Source organism: Leucoraja erinacea, chromosome 3 (genome assembly GCF_028641065.1).
Source record: "Leucoraja erinacea ecotype New England chromosome 3, Leri_hhj_1, whole genome shotgun sequence".
Lineage (NCBI taxonomy): Eukaryota > Metazoa > Chordata > Chondrichthyes > Rajiformes > Rajidae > Leucoraja > Leucoraja erinaceus.
Genome location: NC_073379.1, coordinates 113,209,413 through 113,222,715, shown reverse-complemented (window position 1 = coordinate 113,222,715; position 13,303 = coordinate 113,209,413). Strand labels below are relative to the sequence as shown.

At 43.8% G+C, this 13,303-nt stretch overlaps 1 protein-coding gene across 4 annotated transcripts in view; it reads right to left on the bottom strand.

Annotated features, from left to right (window-relative positions):
* Positions 1–13,303, bottom strand: part of atg10 (ATG10 autophagy related 10 homolog (S. cerevisiae)) — a 327,510-nt gene that overhangs the window by 71,397 nt on the left and 242,810 nt on the right. The window lies entirely within an intron of this gene.

Below are 13,303 nucleotides of genomic sequence, written 5' to 3'. Positions count from 1 at the left end.
GGTGTGGAATGAGCTTCCGGTGGAAGTGGTAGAGGCAGGTTCGATTTTATAATTTAAAAATAAATTGGATAGGTATATGGACGGGAAAGGAATGGAGGGTTATGGGCTGAGTGCAGGTAGATGGGACTTGGGGAAAATACGTGTACGGCACGGACTAGAAGGGCCGAGATGGCCTGTTTCCGTGCTGTAATTGTTATATGGTTATATGGTATGGAGAGAAGGCAGGTACAGGATACCGAGTTGGATGATCAGCCATGATCATATTGAATGGCGGTGCAGGCTCGAAGGGCCGAATGGCCTACTCCTGCACCTATTTTCTGTTTCTATGAGTCTCGTGTGCTTGTGTTGGGCTTCTCTGTTTAACTATAAAAGTCATTAGGGATGCCACTGGATTATGTGTGTATACAATTGTCATTGAAGCAGCTTAAATGATTTTGCTGAAGCTGCTGCCTCATTTTAATGATGTATCACTATTTACATAGGATGATTTAAGGCTGCATAGCTTTGATTTAATCCACTAATTTTGAGATCATTTTACTATGTGCAAAATTATTGTCACTCTGGCTTGCATGTGGGCTTAGACAGCAATGTTGGAACCCCCTTCATTCTCTTGTCCCCTGCCCACTAAGTCAATTGTCTCTTGACATTACCCTTATGCCTGGGCTTTGTACTCAAATCTGCAAAAGCCTTAAATTCTGGATCTTCTGACCTAAACTCTTTGCCTCGCTAGCCTCCTACTGAAGATATTATAAAGCCCATCTCTGATCGAGTTTGTGGCAACACTCCTTCACATGGCCTCATGCCAAGTTTGTTAGAAAATGAAACTGTGAAGCAGTTTCTGACCTTTTACTACATTAAACGTGCAACATGAAAGCAAACTGCCGGGATCATTCAATAATTGTTGTATAGCCTGACTCAGTCTACGATCTGCTTTATAGCATGCATGCAAATCTTGTTTTGCAGATTTACACTGTTCATAAGTTCATAATTGGCCCATCAAGTTTACTCCGTCATTCAATTATGGCTCTGATCTATCTTCCCCACTTAACCCCATCTCCTGCCTTCTCCCCATAAGCCCTGACACTCGTACTAATCAAGAATCTATCTATCTCGGTCTTAAAAATATCCACTGACTTGGCCTCCACAGCCGTCTGTGGCAATGAATTCCACAGATTCACCATTCTCTGACTAAAGAAATTCCTCCTCATTTCCTTCCTTAAAGAAAGTACTTTTATTCTGCTGCTACTCCGAAGCTGCTTTTCTATATTTTGTATAAGGATGGCACAGTGGTGCTGCCTCACAGCGCCAGGGATCCGAGTCTGATCTCAACCTGGGGAGCTGTTTGTGTAAAGCTTGCACGGCCTCCCTGTGTGGGTTTCCTCCGGGTGCTCTGGCTTCCTCTCACATCCCAAAGATGTGTGGGTTTGTAGGCGAGTTGGCCTCTCTTTGTCTCTGATGTGCAGGGAGTGGATGAGAAAGTGTAATAACATGGAACTAGAATGAATGGTGTGCATGAACTCAGCTGCTGAAAGGCTTTTTCCCGCCTTCAATCAATTCAAAATATTCCTTAATGGACAAGGGCTGGCGATTTGGCTTGATGGCGAGTGAGGATTGAATTATTTCTTCAGTGAGATGGTCACTTCCAGTGCTGGCCTTACAGAGCTTCACAGATGCTCTCCTTCAATCCCAAGTCATTTGAGGGGGTGGAAAAAGCATATAGCACTGTACAAGCTTGATGAGCTTTGGTCTCCAGAGACAGACCTGCCAATGCTGTAATACTTAGCTTGTCAAGAATATGGTCAAGTCGACATGCCCATAAGTTGGTTCTCTCATCAACTGCTAGACTGGTATCCATGTCTAACTGGGTTCAGCTTGCATGGCCAGTGCTGGCACCATTAGAGGTACATTAAATGATGAGTATGGAGATTCCCATCCACATATATAAAGTTCCCTTGTAATCTTATGTGTCCCCTCTTGCGGAATGCCAGATGGACTCATTAGCTCACAGAACTGATAATTGGGAAATATGTTTCTTCACACATGTGTAACTCAAATTTATATTTTTCTTTGATTGTTACTGTAGGCTATGGATCATTCATTCTAGCAACATAACCATAACACTAGCATTAGGAAGGAACTGCAGATGCTGGTTTACACTGAAGATAGACACAAAATGTTGGAGTAACTCAGCGGGACTCGAGCTGAAATGATTTTTGCATCTGTTATAATATTCTGTGGAATGCTCACATCAGATTGTTCATCTAAAAAAAACTGCAGATGCTGGAAATCCGCGATATAAACAGAAAATGTCGGGCACACTCCTGACAACAGCGCTGGGAAGTGAAACAGAGTAAACGTTCTAGCTCGACACCTGCTGAGTGTTTCCAGAATGTTTTATATTTATTTCACATTATCAGGTTCCATGAATTTTGTTTCAGGTTTTAGTTATTGATCACATAGAAATTTGCAGGGTCACGGCCCAAAACAATAACCGTGTCTCCGCAGATGCTTCCTAATCTCTGAGTTCCTCCCACAGTTTGCTTTTTGCACTATAGGTTGGTGGTTCATTCAGCAATATCAGTCTCCCTCGTCAATCAGTCTATGCACAAATCCATAAAACTATTATAACACAGAGGCAAAATAATAACCAGGTTGGAAACCTGGAAATACTCCACACATTAGCAGCATCTATGGAGATGGAGAGAGATTCATGTTTCAGACCAAAGATCTGTCATCAGTGCTGTGAAAAGTTAAATATAAAACATGCACTCAGCTGCAGGAGGAGAAGAGAGAAATAAAAGGTCTGATGAGTTAAGTCAATCAAATGGGAAAGGGAATTACGGTTTTAAGCAAAGGGGTGACATTGGGACAAGGAATATTGTATTTAGAGTCATAGAGTGATACAGTGTGGAAACTGGCCCTTTGGCTCTACATGCCTACACCAGCCAACAATGTCCCAGCTACACTAGTCCCAACTGCCTGGGTATTGTATTTCCTTGTTGAATCTCATTGTCTGTAACTAGCCCACCTAGCCCACAGCTAACAATGCTTCTTTTATCACCGTTACTTGTTTTGCTAATCTTTCATTAATTTGTTCTATACCTCTCTATATCACCATCTTCAGGTATATCTCTCGTTTCCCTTTCTCGACTCTGTCCAAAGCAGGGTCTTGACTGGAAACGTCACCCATTCCTTCTCTCCAGAGATGCTGCCTGACCCACTGAGTTACTCCAGCTTTTTGTGTCTATCTTCAGCTTAAACCAGCATCTGCAGATCTGTATTTCCTCATTTATTATCATCCTTATGCCTTGTATTATCATCACCTCTTTTGTCCTTTACTTCTCTTATAACCATATAACCATATAACAATTACAGCACGGAAACAGGCCATCTCGGCCCTACAAGTCCGTGACAAACAACTTTTTTCCCTTAGTCCCACCTGCCTGCACTCATACCATAACCCTCCATTCCCTTCTCATCCATATGCCTATCCAATTTATTTTTAAATGATACCAACAAACCTGCCTCCACCACTTCCACTGGAAGCTCATTCCACACCGCTACCACTCTCTGAGTAAAGAAGTTCCCCCTCATTTACCCATAAACTTCTGTCCCTTAATTCTGAAGTCATGTCATCTTTTTTGAATCTTCCCTATTCTCAAAGGGAAAAGCTTGTCCACATCAACTCTGTCTATCCCTCTCATCATTTTAAAGACCTCTATCAAGTCCCCCCTTAACCTTCTGCGCTCCAGAGAATAAAGACCTAACTTATTCAACCTTTCTCTGTAACTTAGTTGTTGAAACCCAGGCAAAGGTAGGTTATCTTCACTAACCTACCTTTCTTTTCTTCTCCCCTTTCCCACCCAATGTTTTCTGGATCTTTTATCTCTTAAAACTTGTGCTTTTCACCAACCACAGCGACTCTGGCGTTTCTGTACAGTTGCTGACGTACTTGCTAAGTACTTCCAATGATAGACGTTTTAAATTCTGCGCATCTCTATTTTTAACACAATAAACTTGTAAACCAGTGGTTGGAATGCACCCAGTTTAGACACAAAAAGCAGGAATAACTCAGCAGATCAGACAGCATCTCTGGAGGAAAGGAATAGGTGACGTTTTGGGTCGAGACCCTTCTTCAGGCCGTTCTTTCCTACACATGAGCTAGTTTGGATCTTGTTTTGAGATGCTTAAGTTTTCAAGAAACACAACATTTATTACATTAATAAAATTGAAACACTTTGCATCTTAAACACATGATCCTCTGTCACTGTAAATTTAATATTATCTCTGACTTTTCTCTGAACATTTACACATGGCATGCACAGTACTACTAAATCGATATTAGTTTGAAGCTTTCGCTGCAGAAGCCTTTGGTTCTTCCAGTCTTTCCCACTGACCATTTTAATTGAAAGGCAAATTCATTATAAAATCATCAATCATTAAGTAGCTGAAGGTCACGAAATTAAAGCTTGACATATCTCAATGTGTTGAAGGTAGACACAAAATGCTGGAGTAACTCAGCGGGACAGGCAGCATCTCTGGAGAGAAGGGATGGGTGACTTTTCGGGTCGAGACCCTTCTTCAGACTGATGTCAGAGAGTGGGCGGGACAGAGATAGAATGTCACAATGTATTGCTATGCAGTGAATCTTATTTCATTCATTTGATTTGCAAACCACTTACTCAGTTTGAAATAAAACAAAGCTGCAATTGATAAGCATCAATTTGATTATTTGGGGAAAAATAACTAATTAAAGTTTTCCATTCACAAAAAAAATTGAACTGGTGAAATAAATATTAATAATGTGTATATAATCCTCATACATTATTAAATTCAAACCAAAGCACCAAGTCAACCACTTTACATGGGTTTTTATTTACCTAGTCTAAAGGTCTGTTTATTTTCATCCTTGCAATATTTGCTCAGTCCCCACACAAATCTTACCTCTGCCCCAAATCCTTAGCCTGATTTGATAACGGGTCTAAGTGCAGTTCAGTGTAGAAAAATATTATCTGTTTCTGCCAGCTGAAAGAAATTCCACTAACCTCTCCCTAGTTTCTCCCTCGCAGCCAATGTTCAATCATTTCTGTTAGCTAACTTTGCCCGACTTCATATACCCCAACTCTGGTCATAAGTATCTTAAGCTAAATCTCAATAAATACCTTTCAAGTGTCCGAGTATTCGATGCATCCACAGCATCACCATGGTCTACGCTTTTCATTACTTCTTCAAGGGTTCAATAAGGCTGAAGTTTCCCCTAAACTTATTCAAACCACTAACTAGCGTGTTCAACATATCTTCCACTGCAACGTGTCTGCCTCTTAATCATTTGGAAAATATGCTTTTGTATCTCCAATCTCAAACTAGTTGGTTCATACTTTCTTTGGATAACCTTTCACTTCACAACTAGGAATTAAGTTTGCTCTTTGTCAGTCCGAGACTCTACTCTTTCTTTTAAATTAAATGTATGACTATTCAGCAAGGAAATTGGCTGATCAGCAGGAGGCAGTGGAGGGATAACTGCAGTAACATAGAAAATAGGTAGCAGGAGTAGGCCATTCAGCCCTTCGAGCCTGCACCGCCATTCAATATGATCATGGCTGATCATCCAACCTAGTATCCCGTACCTGCCTTCTCTCCATACCCCCTGATCCCTTTAGCCACAAGGGCCACATCTAACTCCCTCTTAAATATAGCCAATGAACTGTGTGGCCTCAACTACATTCTGTGGCAGAAAATTCCAGAGATTCACCACTCTGTGTGAAAAATGTTTTTCTCATCTCGGTCCTAAAAGATTGCCCCCTTATTCTTAAACTGTGACCCCTTGTTCTGGACTTCCCCGACATCGGGAACAATCTTCCTGCATCTAGCCTGTCCAACCACTTAAGAATTTTGTAAGTTTCTATAAGATCCCCCCTCAATCAAACCGTACAAACCGTCTATCCAGCCTTTCTTCATATGAAAGTCCTGCCATCCCAGGAATCAGTCTGGTGAACCTTCTCTGTACTCCCTCTATGGCAAGAATGTCTTTCCTCAGATTAGGAGACCAAAATTGTACGCAATACTCCAGGTGTGGTCTCACCAAGACCCTGTACAACTACAGTAGAACCTCCCTGTGTAACGCGTATAGCTTGGACCCAATAGCAGCACAGAATCAGGCAGGTATAATTGGTAATGAACTTTATTACGATACTGTAACACAGAGTAGTAACACAGGAATGGGTACACCGTACTCACACAGAGGCTCAGGATTGAGCGAGGGTTCCGAAGAGGGGCAGGCAGGAGACGTAGTCGGGGTAGCGGAAGGTCCGGTAACCAGGAGATCCAACACCCGATGCAAACAAACCAGCGAGGGACAGACGAAAGGAGAGTCAAAGCCAGGCAGGAAGTTGCAGGGATACACCAAACAGCAAACGAGGAGCCGTTGCAGGGATACACCAAACAGCCCAGGGGAGAGGCAGACAGAAACCAGGAGGTACGGGACGAAGGCCGTGGTCGGGGACAGAAGGCTGAGGTGATATCCGGGAAGACGAAAGGACGGAATGGTCGGGGGCAGGCAGGTTCGATTCCGTGTAGTCAGTCGGGAAATCGCTGGAGAGTCTTGCATGAACACTGAGAACAATCTGGCACTGTGTGAATGGTGAGGAGAATCTATATACCGGGTTAATTGGTGATCAGAGGCAACTGAGTGCAACAGGTGAGGAGAGTTGGGCTGATGAGAGGGGAGTGGCAGGCAGGCAGGTGAGGAGAAGGAGGGACCGGTGGAAAAGTACCGGGAGGTGAAGTGGATGAGAATGAGGAGAGGGCAGACTGTGACACCCTGCTCCTATACTCAAATCCTTTTGCTATAAATGCTAACATACCATTCGCCTTCTTCACTGCCTGCTCCACCTGCATGCTTACTTTCAATGACTGGTGTACCATGACACCCAGGTCTCGTTGCATCTCCACATTTCCTAATCGGCCACCATTCAGATAATAGTCTACTTTCTTGTTTTTGCCACCAAAGTGGATAATCTCACATTTATCCACATTATACTGCATCAGCCATGCATTTACCCACTCACCCAGCCTATCCAAGTCACCTTGCAGTCTCCTAGCATCCTCCTCACAGCTAACACTGCCCCCCAGCTCCGTGTCATCCGCAAAATTGGAGATGTTGCATTCAATTCCCTCGTCCAAATCATTAATATATATTGTAAATAGCTGGGGTCCCAGCACTGAGCCTTGCGGTACCCCACTAGTCACTGCCGGCCATTTTGAAAAGGACCCGTTTACTCCTACACTTTGCTTCCTGTTTGCCAGCCAGTTCTCTATCCACATCAGTACTGAACCCCCAATGCCATGTGCTTTGAGTTTGCATACTAATCTCTTATGTGGGACCTTGTCAAAAGCCTTCTGGAAGTCCAGATACACCTTCTCTCCAGATTCCTTCTCTCCAGAGATGCTGCCTGCCCCACTGAGTTACTCCAGCATGTTATGTCCATCTTCGGTGTAAACCAGCATCTGCAGTTCCTTCCTACACATCAAGGAACCTAGGCCACACTTTCATCTCGCCGAAGTCGGAGCTCGAGAACTGTTACCTCCAAGTTCAAGACAGCTTCTTCCCATCAATTATCAAACTCTTGAAACCATCTTGCATAACCCTACCTCAGCATGAAACTACTGAAGGCACGGCACTCCTGAAGTTGCACTATGTACTTGCCTACACAATCACAGTCTGGCTTTCAAGGAATAGCTGATCATTTATTGTCAATTTATTCGTTGTGTTGTTGCATTTAATGTGCCGTAAAGCTGCAGTAAGTATTTCATTATTATTCTGGTCCCAGCACATATGACAATTAAACACTCTTAGCTCTCTTGACAGTTGGAAGAGCCTGGAATAATTTAATGATTTTTAGAAGATGTTTAAAGGATTAAAGGAACCAGATAAATGGATAACAATAATATGCTTGAGATTACCGCAAATGCAATCAGGGAATTTAGGAGCAAGTTTCGAAGAGGATAAATAATGTGCAGAATATTCACTTTAAGTGGAGATCCTTACGAGAGAATGAGATACTCAAAAGAATAGGTGTAGTGTTGTTTGTCTAAGTTGCCCCATCGGTCAGCGATGGACACTGAAATGTAACAATGTAACCATGTACAACTTTCCATCTGCCTTACAACACATAGAACAAAAAAATACAACAAAGCAACAGGCCCTTCGGCCCATCATGTCACGGCCAATCATGATGCCATCAATCTGTGGAATTCATTGCCATAGAAGGCTGTGGAGGCAAAGTCTGTGGATATATTTCAGGCAGAGATAGATAGATTCTTGATTAGTATGGGTGTAATGGGTTATGGGAAGAAGGCAGGAAAATTGGGTTAGGAGGAAGAAATGGATTAGCCATGATTGAATGGAGTAGACTTGATGGGCCGAATGGCCTAATTCTGCTCCTATTACTTTTGACCTTATGGCCTAATCCCATTTCTATCTGCATGTGGTTTGCATCGCCTCATTCCCTGCCTGTTCACGTATCTTTCCAAATGCCTCTCAATTGTTGCTGTCGTATTTCTATTACCACCGCAGGTGCCCACCACTCTGCAAATAACTTGCACTGCACATCCCCATTAAACTCTCCTCCTCTACCGTTAAAACTAGGCCCTCTATTATCTCAGAATAAGACTATTTACCCCTCTCATAATTTTATATGCAGTTATCAGGTCACCCCCTCAACCTGTCACATTCCAAGTTTGTCCAACCTGGCAGCTAATATACTCCAAACCAGGCAACATTTTGGTCAACCTCTTCTATATCCTCTCCAAAGCCTCCACACTTTTCCTGTAATTCAGCAGCCAGAACTGCACACAATACACCAAAATGCGGCCAAAATGTTTCATACAGCTGCAACCCAAGTTCCCAACCTTTATATTTAACCCCCCCACCCCCCCACCACAAGATCCATGCATGTTGTACATGCTCTATAACACCTTATCCACTTTTATTGTCACTCTCAAGGAGCAATGGACTTGCACCCGATATCCCTCTGTACATCAAGGCTCTCAAGCATCTTATATTTATTATATACTTTCCTCTTGTACCTGACAAACAAAAATATATCATCTTGTCGGATTAAACTCCATCTGTCATTTCCTGCCCAAATTTTCAACTGATCTATATCCTGCCCTATCCTTTAACAACTTTTCTCACTATCCACAACTGCCATTTTTTGAGCTGTTTGCAAACTTACTTATCAGCCCACCTACATTTCATAAGGAAAAGGAATAGAATTAGAACATTTGGCCCACCAAGTCCACTCTGCCATTCAATCCGGGCTGATCTATATCTCCCTCCTAATGACCCCATTCTCCTGTCTTCTTCCCATTACCTCTGACACCCGTACTGATCAAATACGTGGGGTGGTCCCATCTCATCAATGGGGTTATGTTTTTTGAGGGGGTAACGAAGATAATGGATAAAGGTAGTGCCAGTGGATGTTGCAAAAATGGACTCTGATAAAGCTGTGGACAAGGTTCCTTGTGGTAAGGAGAAGACTATTTCACATCTTTGGAGGCAAATTCTGCTCTGACTCCATTTACAAGTTTGCAGATGATTCTACTGCAGTGGGTCAGACCTCAAATAATGATGCAATGGAGCAAAAGAAAGAGATAGAGGCCTTAGCGACATGGTATCGAGACAACCTCTCCCTAAATGTCAGCAAAATGAAAGAGCTAGGTATAGACTTAAGGAAATGTACATGTCCTAGACTGTATCCTTGGTGCCAATGTGGAGATGGAGCAGATCTTCAACTTCCATGGCGTAAATCTCACCATCTACATCATTGGAGATCTTTGAACGCTCTTGGATTGGACTTTATCAGACTTCACTGTGACATCTTGCACCAAATGTTGTACATTTTATCTTTGTTTGTGTATTGTGGACGGCTTGATTTGTGGTGACCAAAGAAATGTTCAAGACTTCCCTTTGACTGGATAGCATGCAAGCAGCAGCTTTTCACTGTACCTCGCCACATTTGACAATAATAAGCTAAACCAAACCAAACAACAATCTGTCCGAGACCAACCACACTGAAGAAGACTGAGGAAGTTTGGCAAGTCTCCAACGACTGTGACCAACCTCTGCCGTGGAATCTTCTATCGGGATGAATCACAGCTCGGTTTGGCAACAGCTGTGCCTAAGACCGCAAGAAATTAGAGTTACGGATGTAGTCCCACTGCATGGGAAAGCAGCCAAAGTTATTAAAGACCATTTTCACCCTGGTCATTCCCTCTTCTCTCCTTTCCATTAGGCAAAAAATTGAAAGCACATGCCACCAGATTGGGGAACAGCTTCTTCCCCCGATATCATCGGGCTATTGAACAGTCCCCCCCATAAGATCTTCCAACCCTGTCTTTGTGAATCTTACAATACAAGATGTGGACATGTGGGATCACTATGGAGGTGGCGAAAATGCTGGAGGATTATACTCTCAAGTCTTCTTGCACCTGTGGCTAAAGAGGATCCATCTCGGTTAAGGTTTTTAACACAGGGAGAAGGCAAGACAAAGCGGTTGAGAGGGAAAAATAGATCGGACATGATTTGAATGGCGGAGTAAGCATGCAGGTACAGCAGGCAGTGAAGAAAGCGAATGGCATGTTGGCCTTTATTACAAGAGGAATCGAATATAGGAGCAAACAGGTCATTCTGCAGTTGTACATAGCCCCAGTGAGACCACACCTGGAGTATTGTGTACAGTTTTGGACCCCTAATTTGAGGAAGGACATTCTTGCTATTGAGGGAGTGCAGCGTAGGTTTACAAGGTTAATTCCTGGGATGGCGCGACTGTCATATGCTGAGAGAACGGAGCAGCTGGGCTTGTATACTCTGGAGTTTAGAAGGATGAGAGGGTATCTCATTGAATCATATAAGATTGTTAAGGGTTTGGACACGCTAGAGGCAGGAAACATGTTCCTGATGTTGGGGGAGTCCAGAACCAGGGGCCACCGTTTAAGAATAAGGAGTAAGCCATTTAGAACGGAGATGAGGAAACACTTTTTCTCACAGAGAGTGGTGAGTCTGTGGAATTCTCTGCTAGAGGGCGGTGGAGACCGGTGCTCTGGATGCTTTCAAGAGAGAGCTAGATAGGGCTCTTAGAGATAGCGGAGTCAGGGGATATGGAGAGAAGGCAGGAACGGGGTACTGATTGGGGATGATCAGCTATGATCACATTGAATGGCGGCGCTGGCTCGAAGGGCCGAATGGCCTACTCCTGCACCTATTGTCTATTGTCTATTGACTAGATGGGCCAAATGGCCTAATTCTGCTCCAATGACTTATGTACTTACCATTCTCCTCCCTTGCCTGCCTCAGCATTTGGGACAGTCTCCTAAGGCCCTGTGGATTGATCCATTTTAATGTTTTTCAACAGCTTCTTAATATCAAAATTTCCCTCCATGATCTCACTACATCCATGGCCCACTCCTCGATGAATGATGCGGTGTTGCCAGGACTCGAGGGCCTGAGCTATAGGGAGAGGTTACGCAGGCTAGCATTCTGTCCCTTGGAGTGCAGGAGGATGAGGGGTGATCTTATAGAGGTGGATAAAATCATGAGAGGAATAGAGCGGGTAGACAAACAGTCTCTTGCCCAGAGTAGGGGAATAAAGAACCAGAGGACATAGGTTTAAAGTGAGGAGGGAAAGATTTAATAGGAATCTGAGGGGTAACTGTTTCCACACAGAGAGTGGTGTGTGTATGGAACGAGCTGCCGGAGATGGTAGTTGAGGCAAGTACTATCTCAATGTTTAAGAAGCATTTGGGGAGGAAGATGGATTGGACAGGTTTAGAGTGATATGGTCCAAATACAGGCAGGTGGGACTAGTGTAGATGGGGCATGTTGGTCGGTGTGGACAAGTGGGACAAAGAGACTGTTTCCTCACTAGATCACTCTATGAATACTAATGTAAAGTACTCATCGATGATCTCTCCCCCCTTCCTCTAGCTCAATGAATTCCCTCCTTGGTTCATAAGTGGACCTTCCCTTTCCCTTGCTGCCCACTTATTGTGAAATTAGTCAATTATTCTATATTGAAAACTTATAAAGAAGACAGTTCTTACTGTGGTTAGATACAGGATTCATGCGACTATTGTTGGGAAAGTTGGAGTTGTGGCAGACCCAAAATATGTAAACCAGTCAAACCAATCACTTATTTACGAACAACTAATGATGAACAGATACCGGTATACCAGAAGCAAACACAGTCAGACAATGAGAACAAATATGTACTAATCCACATCAATACCCCCTGTGTAGGCAAAACTTACCCCAGGTTGGGAACCCTTGATGTAAATCATAAAACGCTAGTCTTCCACACTGGATTTCCACGATACCTTCGGTCTTTGTTGTCCAGTAAGGAAGAATTGCCACAAGATTATGACCTACAGTTATCTACAGACGAGCCATGGAATGATCCCTAACAACCCTACAACACAAATCACTCCCAAGAACATGGGGGGGTGCGTACATGTGCGTGTGTGTGTATGTGTGCATGTGCACGTGTGTGTGCGTGCGTGTGTGTATGTGTGCATGTGCACGTGTGCGTGTGTGCGTGCATGTGTGTGGTGTGTATGTGTGCATTGGCACGGGTGTCTGTGTGTGGGCGTGCAAGTGTGTGTGTGTTTGTTTGGTGTGTGTGTGTGTGTGTGTTTGTTTGTGTGTGTGTCTGTGTGTGTGTGTGTGTTGTTGTGTGTGTGTGTGTGTGTGTGTGTGTGTGTGTGTGTGTGTGTGTGTGTGTGTGTGTGTGTGTGGGTGTTGCGTGTGTGTGTGCTTGTGTGGCATGTGCGCGTCGTGTTGGCATGTGCGCTGTGCGTGCCGTGCGTTGCGTGTGCGTGCCGTGGCGCTTGGCGCGTCGCGTGTGGCGTGTGGGCGCGTGAGGCGCCGTGCGTTCTGTGTTTCGGTGCGTGTTGCGTGTGGGTGTGTGTGGTGTGTGCGCGTGTGTGTGTGTGCGTGTGTGTGTGGTGATTTGTGTGTGTGTGTGTTGTGCGCGCACATTAATGTGATGGCGGTGGTGTTCGGTCAATGTTGATTTATTGGAATGGCTGGGTACAATGTAGGAAGCAGCAGGTCCGTCTCATTAAGTTCGTTGAACGGCAATTATGTAGGTACTAGATTCAGATCGGCCGCGTGATTCCATATCAAGCAGAGCAATTAGATAGGAATTGGGCATATGTTTAATGTGAACAGTGTACATAAGCCGAAACCGCCAATCAATTCCTTTCATTTGAGATTAAATCCTCATGTTATAGTTTTATAAAGCTA